This window comes from Mesoplodon bidens, assembly GCF_964165515.1.
Source record: "Mesoplodon bidens genome assembly, chromosome: 4".
NCBI classification, from domain to species: Eukaryota; Metazoa; Chordata; class Mammalia; order Artiodactyla; family Ziphiidae; genus Mesoplodon; species Mesoplodon bidens.
The window spans coordinates 54,710,921-54,726,694 of NC_138160.1; the positions used below are offsets into that span (position 1 = coordinate 54,710,921).

A 15,774-nucleotide genomic window follows, 5' to 3' on the forward strand; every position below is an offset into this window, starting at 1 on the left:
CATACGCTCTATTAGGATTTTTGTGAATTTAGTGTCTGTGGGTAGAGTTGGTCTCCCTGTATCTAATCAGAAAAAATACAGAGTATCCAGCTTCCCCTCACCCTTTTTTAATCCTAAGGGAGAAAGTAGAAGCAAACTCTCAGTTGATGGAAAGAATGATTTAAGTGACTTTTTAATTAATGAATACTTTTTATTTCATATATGCAAATGAATGAAAAACGTGCCATGCATGACCAGTTCCTTAAAAATGCTAACTTACAAGCTTTATGCTTACGTATCAGTGGGACAGTTTAACACATTTGTTTCTCTCATTTTTCTAAAATAAGACTGAGCCAAAATCTGAAGAATTGACTAGGGAAATGAACGAACGACTTTGAACATTGGTTCTACTCTTCTGCCGATGGGATTATGTTTATTATTTCAAAAGTGACTTTCAACATGAAGGTTCCACTAATAGCTTTTGTAAAGCATCCCCTGAATATAATCGATCCTAAAGCATAGGAAGAGTTTTCTGATAATCCAGAGAGTTCCATCACTCTTGTAACTAGTCTATTTTTGGTAATCCAACCACAGGTCATTGGACTGTCTTCTGAACTTTTTTCTTCAGTGTAACGTGACTTTTTTAAGTGCTCACATTTCCTCTTCTTTTTCCTTCCCAAAGACAATAGGTTATTCGAAATAAAGGTGTATCAGTAGTGGAGAAGAGAGACTCAGAGTAAATGATGTGGCAGTGCAGAGGAGGATGAGGGTCTGAAAACTGTTTTTGGAGAGAGATGTTTTTAGAACTGGTGATTTTGGAGCTGAACCATGAAAAGTGGGGGGTTTCAATGGGGAGAGATGGTTGTAAAGAACAAAACTGGACAAAGAATAACACAAAGGCAAGGAGGTGAGAGAGCGTGGCACATTGTAGAGATGGTGCGTATGGCTAGAAGATAGGGTGGGTGAGGTAGAAGAAAAGCATGGACTTGTATAGTTTGATAAGGACTTATACATTAATTTGGGACCATGCTATGTAGGGCCTTGAATACCGAGCTAAAAAGTTTGACTTTCATTTTGTAAGCATTCCAGAGTATTGGAAGATTTTTTTCAAAAAAAGGAAATGACCGATCCAAGCTCAGACTGGGAAAATTTACCTTTGCCAATCTATTCTTTAGGAATAGATAGGATTTTAGGTAGAAACTCCAATGAGGATGCTGGTATGATATTTCATGAATAACAGGTCCTGGATTAGGACAATTGCAGTGAATTAAATTAAAAATGGCAGAGAACTTGATAGTTGACAGAAGGCTTTCTATCTCTTTCAATTTAATCCACCTGACACTAGGCAGGACGGAATATTGCTTCTGTTTATAGATGAAGATGCTAACACATTTAGATATTTAAGTGGCTTAAACTAGCCTAGGATTCAAAATGAAGTCTCAGATCTTTCCACTGTGACTAACTTAAGACAGACACATTGCCATGGGATCATTTATATGGGGTTTAAATTATCCAGTTTAGGTAGACTTTGTGACCTCCTTTAGTCATGTTTATTTCCCCAGTGCCTTTCTCAATGCCTGAAATGTAGTTAAGTGTTTGCAAAATGTTTATTAAACAATGAATGAATGAGTGAATTGGAAATAGAAGATGTATTGATTACAGTGCTGGTTACAAATCAGCCACCGTACAGTTGGCTCAGATACAATGGAATTGTATTTCTCACTCACAGAACAAGAGTGTGGAGAAGAGAATCCACTCCACACAATCATTTAGGGATCTGGGGTAAGGGGGTCTTCAACACATGGCCTTTAAGGTTGCCCTGGCCATCATTGCAGCTGGTGGAAAAGGGAAAGAGCATGAGAGATGGTGCATTGCCAGACCTGAGAGTGGCATGCATTACTTTCACTCCCATTCCATTGCCTAGAATTTAGTATTCTACTACACCTAAGGACAAGGAAGGCTGGAAAATACAGCTTCCCTGTGTCCAGAAAACAGAGGAAATGAGTTTGGTAAATAGATAACAGTCTTTGTTACAGAGATTGAAAGAAAGGTGCACAGAGTAGGTGTTCAGTGGATAGTTTTGAATGAATGATTGACACTCAGATTTCTAGCATTAACTGAGCAGAACCCAAGAGAGAGAATTGGAGAGGGAGGAAAATTACAGAAATGATGAGTTTGGTCTTGACATCTCTAGGTAGAGACATCTCTAGGTAGAGATAGCTGGTTGGCCGCCTGGAGTTGGGTGTCTCTAACAGTGTGCCCCCAGATGACGGTCTAATGCGCACAGTAGAGATTCCAAATAGGTTCATGCTATTACCACAGAAAAGCATTTATTGCATCCCTGCATAGAACTTTTTTTCTTCCATTGATTGTGATGGATCAGATTTCTTCTTGTTCCTTTTTTATGAGCGGGGGTTGAAGGTCCGGGGAGAGTGATGGTGGTGAGCATTGACAGTGTCTGTGCCCTTTTGAGGTGCTGACACACAGAGTTTCTAAATGCGGTAGTGGAATATTCTGTTCCTTTCATGGTGAAGCCCTGGAGGCAGGCTGTGCTGGCATGGGAGTTACCCTCCTACCCTCCGACTCCATGGGCTTCCTAAGAGTTGCCCTGAAATGAGAGATCTGTAGCTTCTGGGGCAGCTCAGCTGCTAAATGAAATGTAAATTTAGTTGAGTATGTCTCAGGAGTGTAACCTTACACTGCTACAGGGAGGCTACAGCAAGGCACACTTTGGCTCCGTATGAGGGGAAGAATTTTCTAAGAAAGCTTTCAGAGTGTAGAATGGGCCGGATCATCAGACCCTCAGTTTCACACCACTGGAAATCTCCCAGGAAGGCCAAGTTCCCACTTACGTGGAAATTTGTAGAACAGAGAATTCAACCACATTATTCCCAAATGCCCTTTCATCCTGAAATTCTGACATTCTTGTCTTGCAGCAGGGCTGGAGAGAGAAAGGCAAAACACAGTTTGTCCACAAGCTTAAAAAAACATGGCCCGAATATCCATTGATCCATATCAATGTGATAGAAAACATCTTAAAAACCTTGAGTGGAATTTATATATGCCTTCCCTTTCTCCCTTCTGAAGCAACCATAGCCACTCAGAATTTCCACAATCCCCAGTACTTAATAAATTTACTTCAATTTAGTGGCTGTTTCATATAATGATGACATCAGTGCTTCATGAGTAATGTGGATGTGACCCAGGCCAGCTCATAATCTGGACTGTGATTATTAGGTAGAAAGATTCCAAAGGAAGCTCCCTCATTTTACATTCTCAGGATCTTTCTTGGCACCTGGCAGGCCTCGCCCTCAGTAGGGACCAGTAAGTAGCTGGAGTCTGGCTACCATTCCTCAGGGACCACATTGCTGTTGATAGAGCAAAGTTCTTTTGCATTTTCATCACATGCCCCCACTTCTGAGTGGATGGCAACCATTAGAGCATCTGCTGCACTTCCTGCACTCCTTCCATTTTACTTAATCCATCCTTTTGTTCACCTCCCCATTTGGTTTCTGGAGTCTCGAGATGGTGGACTCACAGCTAGGCCAGAGGTAACAATGGAGTGGCTATTCCATTTCTTCTCCTTTCCCCTCCCAAATCCCCATCTCCCTGTTTCAGCTGGGACTGAAATCACACACACCACACAGCTGGTAGGATTCAGTACTAGTTTCAGAGAAGACTAATTGCCATTGTGCCATAAACTTCACGAGGACAAGGATTTCTTTTTTTCTTTTTTCACAGATGTATCCACAAAGCCTAAAACAGTGCCTGACACACATAGTAGAGGCTTCACAAGTGTGTATGGATGGAATGAATGTGATTCCCTGGGCCTCCAGCCTGGTCTGATGTTTTTCCCTGTGCTCACAACATGGCACACTCTTACATAGGATGTATGCTTTGGGATTGGTGCTGACACCTTGAGAGGCAGGGCATGCATTTTGATGCTGCCGTAAGTATTAAATTATAACCTTCAAAATGTAAAAACTGACCAGGTATTAATTATAAATAAAAGTTCAAGGAGAGAGTAGAAAGGCATTATTATAGAAAGGTAAACCTCAGAGTATATTAGCAACTGTACCTGGCTATGGTGAGGGACAGAGAAAATAATCTCGAAGTCATGGCAGATGACATGCTGAACAGGCTAAGTCTCTTCAATGAAAGAGAGTTAAATGTAAGCCCCACGTAATGGAGGCCTGTCTATTTTGCTACTTCCATCTCCCTGACACCTATAACGGCACTTGGTATATAGCAGATACTTCATAAAATCAATGAACTATTGTCGTTGAAGGTGCTTTGAAGCAGCAAGAGAGTTTTAATTGGGGACTTTGGGGGCTGCTTTGTAAAAGCAGAAGCCCTTCCATGAGTCTATAATCTCTCATGGTGTGATTCTAGTCTTGCCTAGAGCTGGGCCACTGCTGCCTTTTTTCTGTGGGGCTTCTGTTCCCCAGCGTACTGAAAACCCCACCTGGCTGGCTCCTTTCATTCCTGTTACCTGACCGGCCCTGGAGGAGTTGAGTATGGGACCCCAAAATACTAGCAGTATGGTGCCTGAATCTTGATCACTGCCCCCAGCACATACAAGCTTTGAGACCTTGGGCAAGTCATGAACGTCATGGACCTTCACTGTCTTCACCTACCTTGCCCAAGAATAAGAATAATAGCTTATAGGCATTGAGTGGGATAAATTTCTGTTAGCAAGAATGGGACCTGTGGTGGTCCTAAAGTCGGTAGGAAGGACAGGTAGAGGATACTTTAGCAGAGGAGGGCATTGGGGATGGTGGTCACCTAGCCCAACTTTTGCCAAGAGCTTGTCCATTTGTCCTGCTGCTGCTAGAAAGGTTACTGGGTGTCCACAGCTGCCTGAATCCCCCTCACTCCACTTGTTGCCATGGTGAGGGGCAGACATAATAAGCATTTACCAAATACATGGCAATATGCTGTGATTTTGTGCCTCCTTTGTTTAATGTCTTCCTTTTTTAAATTTTTATTGAAATATAGTTGGTTTACAATGTTGTGTTAGTTTCAGGTGTACAGTTAAATGATTCAGTTATATATATATATATATTCTTTTTTTACTTTCTCGTCTGTTATAGATTATTACAAGATATGGAGTATAGTTCCCTGTGCTATACAGTAGGTCCTTGTTGATTCTCTATTTTATATATAGTAGTATGTATACTTTAATCCCAGATTCCTATTTTATCCCTCTCCACTGCTCCCCTTTGGTAACCATAAGTGTGTTTTCTATGTCTGTGGAGAAAAGGGAACCCTCCTGCACTGTTGGTGGGAACGTAAATTGGTGCAGCCACTATGGAGAACAGTATGAAGGTTCCTTAAAAAACTAAAAATAGAACTACCATATGACCCAGCAATCCCACTACTGGGCATATACTCAGAGAAAACCATAATTCAAAAAGACACATGCACCCCAATGTTCACTGCAGCACTATTTACGATAACCAGGACATGGAAGCAACCTAAGTGTCCACCTACAGATGAATGGATAAGGAAGATGTGGTACATATATACAATGGAATATCACTCAGCTATAAAAATGAATGAAATAATGCTATTTGCAGCAACATGGATGGACCTAGAGATTATCATGCTAAGTGAAGTAAGTCAGACAGAGAAAGACAAATATCATATATAACTTATTTGTGAAATCTAGAAAGGATACAAATGAACTTATTTGCGTCTCCTTTTCATGGGATTCCTGTAAGTGCAGGAAAGTCAGCTGACTACTAAACCCTTTTAGTTTCATTGACTTTGTAGGATGAGCAGGACCATTTGTCTTTTTTATTCTCTGTTTTCGCCACTTCACTTTGTGAAGAGTATTGAAAAAAATCTGCAGAAGCTGGTACCAGATGGCAATTTTTTCATAGTCTGCAGACACCAGTTCCGGTGCTTTTGTGAATGTGATGGTTTAATGAACTGCCTTGTGCATCCGTGAGTTTTATTTTTGAATTGTTGTGTAGGACCGGGTCTGTTTGGTGTAGGCACTCCACGGAATGGCTCTGCAAAGCAGAGATGAGCACAACTGTGAACACTTTGCTGGTCCTGTGGGCGTGGGCTGGGCACAAGTGGGAAAACTGGGGCCTCAGGTGTCACTGGAGGGGTGGCAGGGGAGGCGTGGACAGGCCAGTTAGTGCTCCTCTCGGCTACCGTGGTTTCTGCAGGTGCCACCAGCTGGAGGCTTCTGTTTCTTGGAAGAATCCGAAGAAGGGAGAATGAGATGATGCTTCTGTGGTACTCCAAGTGGGGAATAGGTGAGGGGGCAGGGAGTAGACTGATGTGCAGTAATGCGGAAGGTTGAATATAATAAACTTATTGCAGGAGACATTTAGGTGCTTTGCTTTGATTTTTTTTCCTGAAATTTATTATTTTCTGAACTGATAATACAAACTTACCTGTTATAAAGTTATCAAGCCTAGGGGATGAGGTTTTGTGAGGTCAGATGGCAAACAGAGCTTTCACATTCTGCTGGGTCCCTGGGACTCGTTAGTCCTTTCAAAGCCTTCGCTTCTGCAGATGTAGGTGCCTCCATGGCCAGGCCCTGAGAGCCTTTCAGGGGCCTTGGTTTCTGCTACCTGCCCGGTGCTGTTCTTAGTGTTTCCCATACATTAACTCCTATAGTCCTCACACCAGGCCCGTGAGTCCAGGAAGACGATTTCACATTTGGCAGATGTGAAAACTGAGGTTCAGAGAAACAGACTTATCTGTAGTGACCACACATCTCTGTTTGCCCAGGTTCAGTTCAGTTGATGCCTCCTAGCCCAGTGTGATTATCGAAAGTGTCCCCTTTCACTTTCAAGCCCTCCATGTTTGAACAATAAAATGTACCCACTTGCCAGTGTCTAGAAAGAGGCTAGATCTGGTTCAAATTCAGGCCTCTGGGGGAAGAGCCCTCACTTTTATTCTACAGCATAAGGTTGCACTGTCTACACTTTACTTGAACGCATTCCAGTTTGCAGTCATTTTAAATTTGCATTCCAAGTAGAATATGCTATTTACAGGGAAGGTGATTCTGTTACTCTGACTGGAGTTCATCTGCTTGGTTCACCATACAAGTAAATTTTTCAGTCCTCTGTTGAGAGTGTGGTTATGGGACTGGGGAGCCTGTTTTGAATTGTGGCGCCCTATATTTCTCTTTTTTAAAAAGTTTTATTTTAGACAGAGCTTAAGTGATGCAATGAAGGTGAAATTGATTTCATTTGGAAATCAGGCCATGGGCCCCCAAGGCACTGGTATCTACTGCTGCTCTATCCAGAGCAGTCTCTGCCCAGTTCCCTCAGCCAGGGCCGGCCTGCTTCTGCCCTGGGGAGACAGTGTCTCACCATTGCTGTGATGGCCTCAGACCCTTTGAGCCCTAATAGGAGATGTGCCTCTTCAGCCCCACCCCAAGTACAAGGAACCTGGAAACTTCCTTTGTACCACCCACCATTAGAGACTCATTCGGCCTTCATCACTCAGGAGTATTCGTTATTACATAGTTTTCCAGGACCAAATATTGTGACTTCTTTACTTAACTAAATTTCGAATTTGGGTTTTAGAATACATTGAAATTATAGCAGTTATCTTTCAATTACTAGATCATCTTGAAACAAATGAAAAAAGTACTTTGCTGTGTGTGTGTGAGTGTGTGTGTGTGTGTGTGTGTCTGTGTATGGGGGGTGCTGCTGTATGTTCCATTTTGTTACTGCATTGCTTTGAGACTAGGAAAAAGACATTTCACGTCATTTTTCAAAACTTATTTCCTACTCTTAAAATGTGGCTACAACCATTAACACCCACTCTGTTGATAAGAGAATTAAGTTGTGATATTCTTTGAAAGCAAAAGATGGTGATGACAATGTGAAGCTCAGAGGTGTCTCAGTAAGAGGAGTGATACAAATGCTGAATTAAGAAAACAATTTCTCAAGTTTCTCCAGCAGTAAATGGGGATAATAATACCTCTTGGAGGTGTTATAAGAATTAATTAGATCACGTTTGTGAAAAGTTCCAACCTGAGCATTCTGTTTTATTATTATTATCTTCATATTGTTCTTAGAAACCCAGCATTCAAAATGAACTGTGGGCTTCCCTGGTGGCGCAGTGGTTGGGGGTCCACCTGCCGATGCAGGGGACGCAGGTTCGTGCCCCGGTCCGGGAGGATCCCACATGCCGCGGAGCGGCTGGGCCCGTGAGCCATGGCCGCTGAGCCTGCGCGTCCGGAGCCTGTGCTCCGCAACGGGAGAGGCCACAGCAGTGAGAGGCCCGCGTACCGCAAGAAAAATGAACTGCAAAACCTGACCTTTGTATTGAGGATGTTGCATCTGCTAATGGAACATGACAATGATGAGATATTATGAAAATGGGACAGCTGTACTCATGATCCCAGGTGAAAAGGAGATGAGCTCGATTTCATGGATTCTTATGCTATTCTACTACTTTTTCCATGACAATATGAACTGTTACTATTCAATGTGAAGTATTACTGGGTCCAGTTAGTAAAACAATATGGGGATACTCCAAAGTGAGAGAACATTTATTTTCCTAAAATGGTATTGGAATTGTTTTTCTTTTCCTCTTTATGTAAAATATGAACTTGGCTCAATCTTACGTTCTGAGTTAAAAAGTCCTGTCCCTGGATTTCTGTAGCAGCCTCCTATCGTGTCCCCCCGGCTTCAGTTGAACTTTTGTCCTCCTAGGCTCATTCTCCATCAAGCTGTCAGACTGGTCTTTGTCGTGCCGGTCACTTCTCTGCCCAGAGCCTTCCAGTGGCCCCTCCTGTCTTCCAGGACCCACTTCCTGCTGCCTCTCACTCATGTCCTGCTGGCTGCAGTGGACTCTGCTTTTTCTTGACCACTCCAAGCATGTTTGTGTCACGGCCTTTTTGTCTCCTGTTCCTAGAGTTTTCTCCCCTACCCTTTTAAAAAAATTCCAAACCTATGAAAAAAGTTGGAAGAATGGTACAGTCAACACCCATGTTCACCTTGATTCATCAGTTAACTCTTGCCACATTTGCTTTATCTTCCTGCCTCCTTCCCTTTTCGCCCATATAGATATTAAAAGAAATGGGGTTTTGTTTGTTGGTTTGTTTGTTTTTGCTGAACCATTTGAGAGTCATTTGCAGACATTCAGACATTTCACCCCTAAGTACTCCAATATTTATCTCCTGAGAACAATTAATTCTCCTTAATAACCATAACATCATTATATCATTATTTTTTTAACATCTTTATTGGAGTATAATTGCTTTACACTGGTGTGTTAGTTTCTGCTTTATAACAAAGTGACTCAGCTATACATATACATACATCCCCATATCTCCTCCTCCTTGCGTCTCCCTCCCACCCTCCCTATCCCACCCCTCTAGGTGGTTACAAAGCACCATCACTAATCATTAGAGAAATGCAAATCAAAACATTATATCATTATTATACTCCCAAATTGAAAGTGATTACAATATTATCTGATATGCAGTCCATATCAAATTTCTCCAATTATCCCCTTAAAAGTTCTTTAGAGTTGTATTTTTTTTAGGGGCTTCCCTGGTGGCGCAGTGGTTGAGAGTCCGCCTGCCAATGCAGGGGACACAGGTTCGTGCCCCGGTCCGGGAAGATCCCACGTGCCGCAGAGTGGCTGGACCCATGAGCCATGGCCGCTGAGCCTGCGCGTCCGGAGCCTGTGCTCCGCAACGGGAGAGGCCACAACAGTGAGAGGCCCGCGTACAGCAAAAAAAAAAAAAAAAGATTATATATTCCATTTAGTTGTCTTATCTCTTTAATTTCCTTTAATTTAGAACACTTTTAGGGTTTTTTTAAAAATCTTTTCATAATATTGACATTTTTCAAGAATACAGGACAACTACTTTGTTGACTGTCCCACAATCTCAGTTTATCTGATGGTTTCTTCATCATTAGATTCAGGTTAAACATACTTGAAAAGATCAGGTGAAGATGTCTTACCCCTAGCATCATATTACGAAGCCCAAAATCTGGTGCCTGCCAGACCTTTCCCTTGCGGTTTTACGCCTTTTGCTTTATTAAGTAATCTCTGGAGCAGCATTTTGAGTTCACATGAATATCCTTTTCTCAACAAAATTTTACCCAATGGTTTTTACATTTATCAGTGACCTTGCTTGACTCAGTTATTATATTGCTGTTTGCCAAATGGCAGTTTTCTAATTCTGTTATTAGCTGGTGTTTTTCTGTTACAGAAGAAATTTTCCTCCTTTCTCTCCCCCCATTTTTAGGAATGTTATTATTAATTCATGCATTTTTTTAAAGAATAAAATAGATAACATATATTTGGTGTGTAATGATCCGTGACCACCATTCCTCCTTTTGTTGGTCATGTTGTCCCCAAATCAATCAGAGGGAAGCCTTTCAACCTGACTCCTGGGTCCTTTTGACATTATCCTCTTGGTCTTTGAGCAGTGCATTTTCTGGTACAACAAGCTATTCTAGCTGATCGGAACAGCTAGAGGAACACTGTCCCTCCTGGTCCCCAATCACCTGATCTCTCCTTCACTTAATGTCTGAACTAAATGTCAGTGCAACAGAGAGGCCTTTCCCACCCCTCGTGGAGAGCCCCAGCCCTGCTCCCCCAACCCTGCTTCATGATGTTTCCTTTGGTGTGTATCCCCACTCAATATGTAACGTTTGTTTGTTTCTTGTTTATTTTACCCAACTAGAACAAAACTTTTAAATTGACAACGATTTGCCTATTTTGCTCACCACTGGGTCCCTAGTGTTCGTACATAGTGCGTCCTCAACAAATATTTGTTGAAAAAAATGAGTGAACGGATTTACCCCCATCTTGAGCCTGCATCAAGCTCTTCCAGATTGGAAGCTGCTGCTTTTCTCCTCTTGACACTGAGATGGATCAGGCTGCGTGGAGTTCACACTCATTCGTCTGGGGTTTATGACAATTTTACTTCTAGTAGCTCTCCTGCCTTTGGATTCTGGTGATAATTCAGAACGATTTTCACTTAACAGCGCATCACAAATGACACTCAATGCAAGGCACTTGGCAGTAACAGTGGAAGCATCTACAATGCAATTCCTTTTTCCCCAGCTTCTCTGAACAGAAGGTCTGGCTATTTTAGAAATAAAAAATGAGACACTTGACACAATGTTAGAATTCTTACATGGGATCTAATGCTGGGAACTAAAAAGTAGAATAAGGGCTTTATTTTCTATATGAACAAATAATACCTTAAAAACCTTCGTGGGACTTGCAAAGTATGAGTTGTTCTTATCCTCAAAGAATTTCTGTCCTAGCTTTGATAATGAGAATTAAGAAAAGAATACGGGGCAAGAATTGTACTTTAACACTTAATATAGTTGATGGGTGTAGTGACCTGAATGGTGACCCCAAACATATCAGATCCTAATCCCTGGAACCAGTAAATATTATCTTATTTGGAAAAAGAGCCTTTGCAGTTGTGATTCATTTAAGGATTTTGAGATGAAGAGATTATGCTGGATTGTCCTGTGGGTCATAAATCCAAACCCAAGTATCCTAAGACAGAGGCAGAGGGAGATATCACTCCCCGAGAAGCTGGAAGAGACAAGGAACAGACTCTCCCCTGGTGCCTCCCGAGGGAGCATGGCCTGCTAATACCTTGATTTGGGCCTATTGATACTGAGAGATACTGATACTATGAGAGAATACATTTCCATTGTTTAAAACTACCAAGTCTGTGGTAATGTTACTGCAGCCCTAGAAACCAAATATAATGGTAAACTGTATATTCTCTCACCCTCAAATGACCCTGTGAGAGCCATGTATCAGAGCCCTCTATCTCCGTTTCATTGAAGAAGGACCAGGAGCTGAGGGAGTCATGTAACTCGAACCAGCTTTTCTGATTCTTAGTCCAGGGCTCCTTTCACTCTGACACCCGCCTCACTTAATGACCAGCGAACAACACAGACTGCTCATAAAGATAGTTCATAAAAGAGACAGACCACCGTGGCCGGAGAGATCGGGGACAGATGTGAGAGAGGTGCAACCCCAAGGGCATCCTTAAAGGGTAAAGATTCTTAAAGAGTTGGAAGATGACCAGCCTATTTCCCACAGCCCAGGGGACTTATTCCCTCTTTCCAGTGCTGTTTTAGCCTTCCAGACTGTGGATGCCTTTGAGCATGTGTGTCCATGTGTTTGTATTTGCATGGAGGAGAGAATCCCTTGCTGTCTGGTTGACGGTGCATTTTAGTCCCATCTCATGGATCTTTCCCTCTTCAGTTTTCATGTATGTGGTGGCTTCCTGACATGTTACAGGCAATGGGATCTGGGTAAGCCTGCACAAGGCTCCAGATAAAAACCACAGAAGGATCTGCAGTTCCAGCCCACTGCAAAGTGCTTTCTTTGGCTCGCTTTTTCTCCCTGGCATCCACTAAAATTCTCCTGTTGGACGCCATGCTACGTATCTGTGCTCTAGGAGTCTTGGCCTGCACTGCTGCTTCTGCTACTTACCCCGATGATGGGGCTTTATGTGCCTTCATTTATTCAGCAGTCATTTTGCTTCTGAGAGCCAGGTGCGGTCGGGAGAAGATGACAATAAATGGGATTCCATCCCTCCCCTCAGCGAGCTTTCAGCTGTGTATGGGAAGCAAACAAGGAAAGAGCTTGACTGAAGTGTGATAACAGTAATAGGGCGATGATAATCCCATGCTACTCCCTGCGCAGAGACAGTAGGAGAACGAAGCCACATGTTTAATGAAGAGGATCCTGCAGGCTCGCTCAGGAACCAGGTGTGGAGTCCCTAGACCGTGGCATCCGGCAGGGGGATCTGGATGGTTAGCATCCCCACAGTGTAGATCCAGATATTTTGTGTATGATGATTATAATGTGTTTTGGTTTATCCATCCTTTACCTGTTACCTTAGAGCTCTACCTAGGAACCTCGATTGTATGGGCTTTCCGTTGAGCTCAGTGTGAGATAAATGGAGTATGGATACATGAGCACCCTATTTATTCTTTTAGTAGCCACTGACCACCATCCTCAACTCATTTGCATCTATAGTCTTCTATCATGATGGGAGTTATAAAAGGAGCTCACTTTTATAGACTTTGCACAGAGCCCAGCAGCAGCCAGAAAGCTTGAAAAGCCCCAGATCTGTGTGGCATTGGATGACTTACGGGATCAGCATCAGGGATCTGGTATAGATGGTCTCGCCTTTATTGCTCTGGGGATCCTTTTTTTTTTTTTTTTTTTTTTTTTGCGGTATGCGGGCCTCTCACTGTTGTGGCCTCTCCCGTTGTGGAGCACAGGCTCCGGACGTGCAGGCTCAGCGGCCATGGCTCACGGGCCTAGCCACTCCACGGCATGTGGGATCTTCCCGGACCAGGGCACAAACCCGTGTCCCCTGCATTGGCAGGCGGACTCTCAACCACTGCGCCACCAGGGAAGCCCTCTGGGGATCCTTTTTAATGTCAGGCTTTTTGTAGAACATCCCATACAATCCCTTGATTGAACGTATCTCTTGATTAAGAAGAGATAGAAAGCAGAAAGCGACTGTGAATTTCAGGACATTTAATATTTTCTAATTTATTGATCATGACAACAGCTACAGACATTTGAGAAAAAAAAATACTAGTGCCTCTGTGTGTGGCTTTGTTTATTCAGGCTGTTGGCAGTGTTTGGACTCACAGACCCCTCATTATAGCTTCACAGGTATGAGTCACTGTCCCCCACCTTAATGATCCATCAGGTTATACTCCCAGCTTACAATGGGCATTGTCTCTTTCCAGAAGGAAAAAAGATGATAAATTACGACAGCTATTGAAATAAGTGAGATTCCATTTGGTGTTACATTCTTTTGTGAAAACAGAACTGAAAGAGTTTGACAGAAAATGTATTGTATTGTTTTGTTGGTGTTTGCTTAATTTTGTGTGTTCCAGTAAAATGGCAGTGACTACAGAGGATTTGAACTCAGCACTTGAACTCTATGGTTGTCCTGTCTCCAAAGGCATTTTCACTTCTATTCTCTGCTTCGTTGGAGCTTCCAAGTGGATCTTATTTTTCACTATAGAATCCATTGTGTAGGTTCCTGTAAAAACACACATTTTTATATTGCTTGCTTATTCTGAGACACTATGTTATTATATGATATGTACACGTTTGTAAGTGTGGTTATGAATGAACATGAGAGAGAATATACTTTGCAGTTACTGTGATCAGTGTAACATCGTATTAAAATCAAATCGTTTTTCCATTTATTTTATGTAAAATGAACTTACCTGTTCTCCTCTTCCCTTCAAAAATGGTAGTTTCTTAAGAGTTTCGTCTGAGGTTGGATAGCCCTTGGGTGAGTTATGGTAATGAGAATAAGGTTTATTAAAGGAAGGCAAGACCTAAAGTGCACCCATTTCTAGTTTATTCTGTATTCTAAAATCAGTCCTTAGGAAGTCATCTTAAAATTATTTATAAGTTGCAGCATACCAGTCAATCAGCGAATGGAACCAACTCTGGTTGGTTTGCTCTGCTAATGCCATGGGAGATATCAAGAAGAGGTGTTCTGATTTTCTCGGAACTTATTTTGGTTTTGAATAACAACTTAGTTCAGCCTAGACACCTGTAAATGTAAAGGGTTATGTTACGAAGGTCACATAAGTGGTACAGCCAGAGGATTTAGGAATTCAGGAGCAGAGTTTGAACTGGACCAAGAAAGTCGATGAGGAGCAAAGTAAGTGAAAGGAGAGAAAGTCATCAGGGATGAGCCAAGAATAGGAGTGACAGGGATGATGGAGATGTGATCAGGAATGGGGAATAAGCCAGCTTGTCTTTGAGCTTGAATTACCTAGAGTGTGGATAGAAGGAATTTCATGGAAAAGAAGGGTTGGGCACAGACTGTAGAGTGTCTCACATGCCAGTCTACGAGACCTAGGTTTTATTTTTCTCAATGTGGGGCACGTCTGAGGTTTTTAGCCGGGAAAATGGGACTTTAGTAATATTTCTGCTCTGGAGAAGCATAGTATGAATATAGGAGAGGAAGCAAAGCACAGAAAAAGGAAAAATCAAGAACAGATCTAGAGGGACTTCCCTGATGGTGCAGTGGTTAAGAATCCACCTTCCAATGCAGGGGACACAGGTTCGAGCCCTGGTCCAGGAAGATCCCACGTGCTGTGGAGTAACTAAGCCCGTGCACCACAACTACTGAGCCTGCGCTCTCGAGCCAGCGAGCCACAACTACTGAAGCCCAAGCGCCTAGAGCCTGTGCTGCGCAACAAGAGAAGCCACCGCAATGAGAAGCCCACGCACCACAACAAAGAGTAGCCCCCGCTCACCATAGCTAGAGAAAACCTACTTGAAGCAACGAAGCCTCAACGCAGCCAAAAAATAATTAAAATAAATTAATAAATAAATTTAAAAAAAAAACAGATCTAGAAAGACAGCATTGAGAAGGGAAGGAAGAATGTGACGGGCATTATGGAAGAAGAGTCAACAGGACCAGCTGGGTTGTGGACCAAAGGAATTGTGGTAGCTCAGAGAGAAATAGGGAATTAGGAGAAAAATCAACTGGGGAGTTAACAATTTCACTTTTAGGTGTGTGTAGTTACGTCGAATCTGAAAATGAGGACATCACGGCTGATGGAAACACCCTGCGTGCTACTGGAGGAGCAGCATCCTGGAGCTGGAGCTGGGATTTGTGATGGGCATGGCGGTGTGGGATACATCGGCTGAGTCACCAAGGCCTCTGTTGGGCTGCTGGTGGGAGGTAGATGCTCTGCAGAATCTGCCTTGGTTCGTGTCCCTGTGGTTTGGGTCTCAACGAAGGAAGAACAGCGAGCAGTTGGCAATTAGGAA

General features: G+C 42.7%; 1 protein-coding gene across 6 annotated transcripts in view; it reads left to right on the forward strand.

The window, feature by feature from the left end:
* The window catches only part of MAST4 (microtubule associated serine/threonine kinase family member 4), a gene marked incomplete at its 5' end in the record, with an annotated part of 581,401 nt that overhangs the window by 367,553 nt on the left and 198,074 nt on the right, over positions 1-15,774 (forward strand). The gene's annotated exons all lie outside the window — the stretch shown is intronic.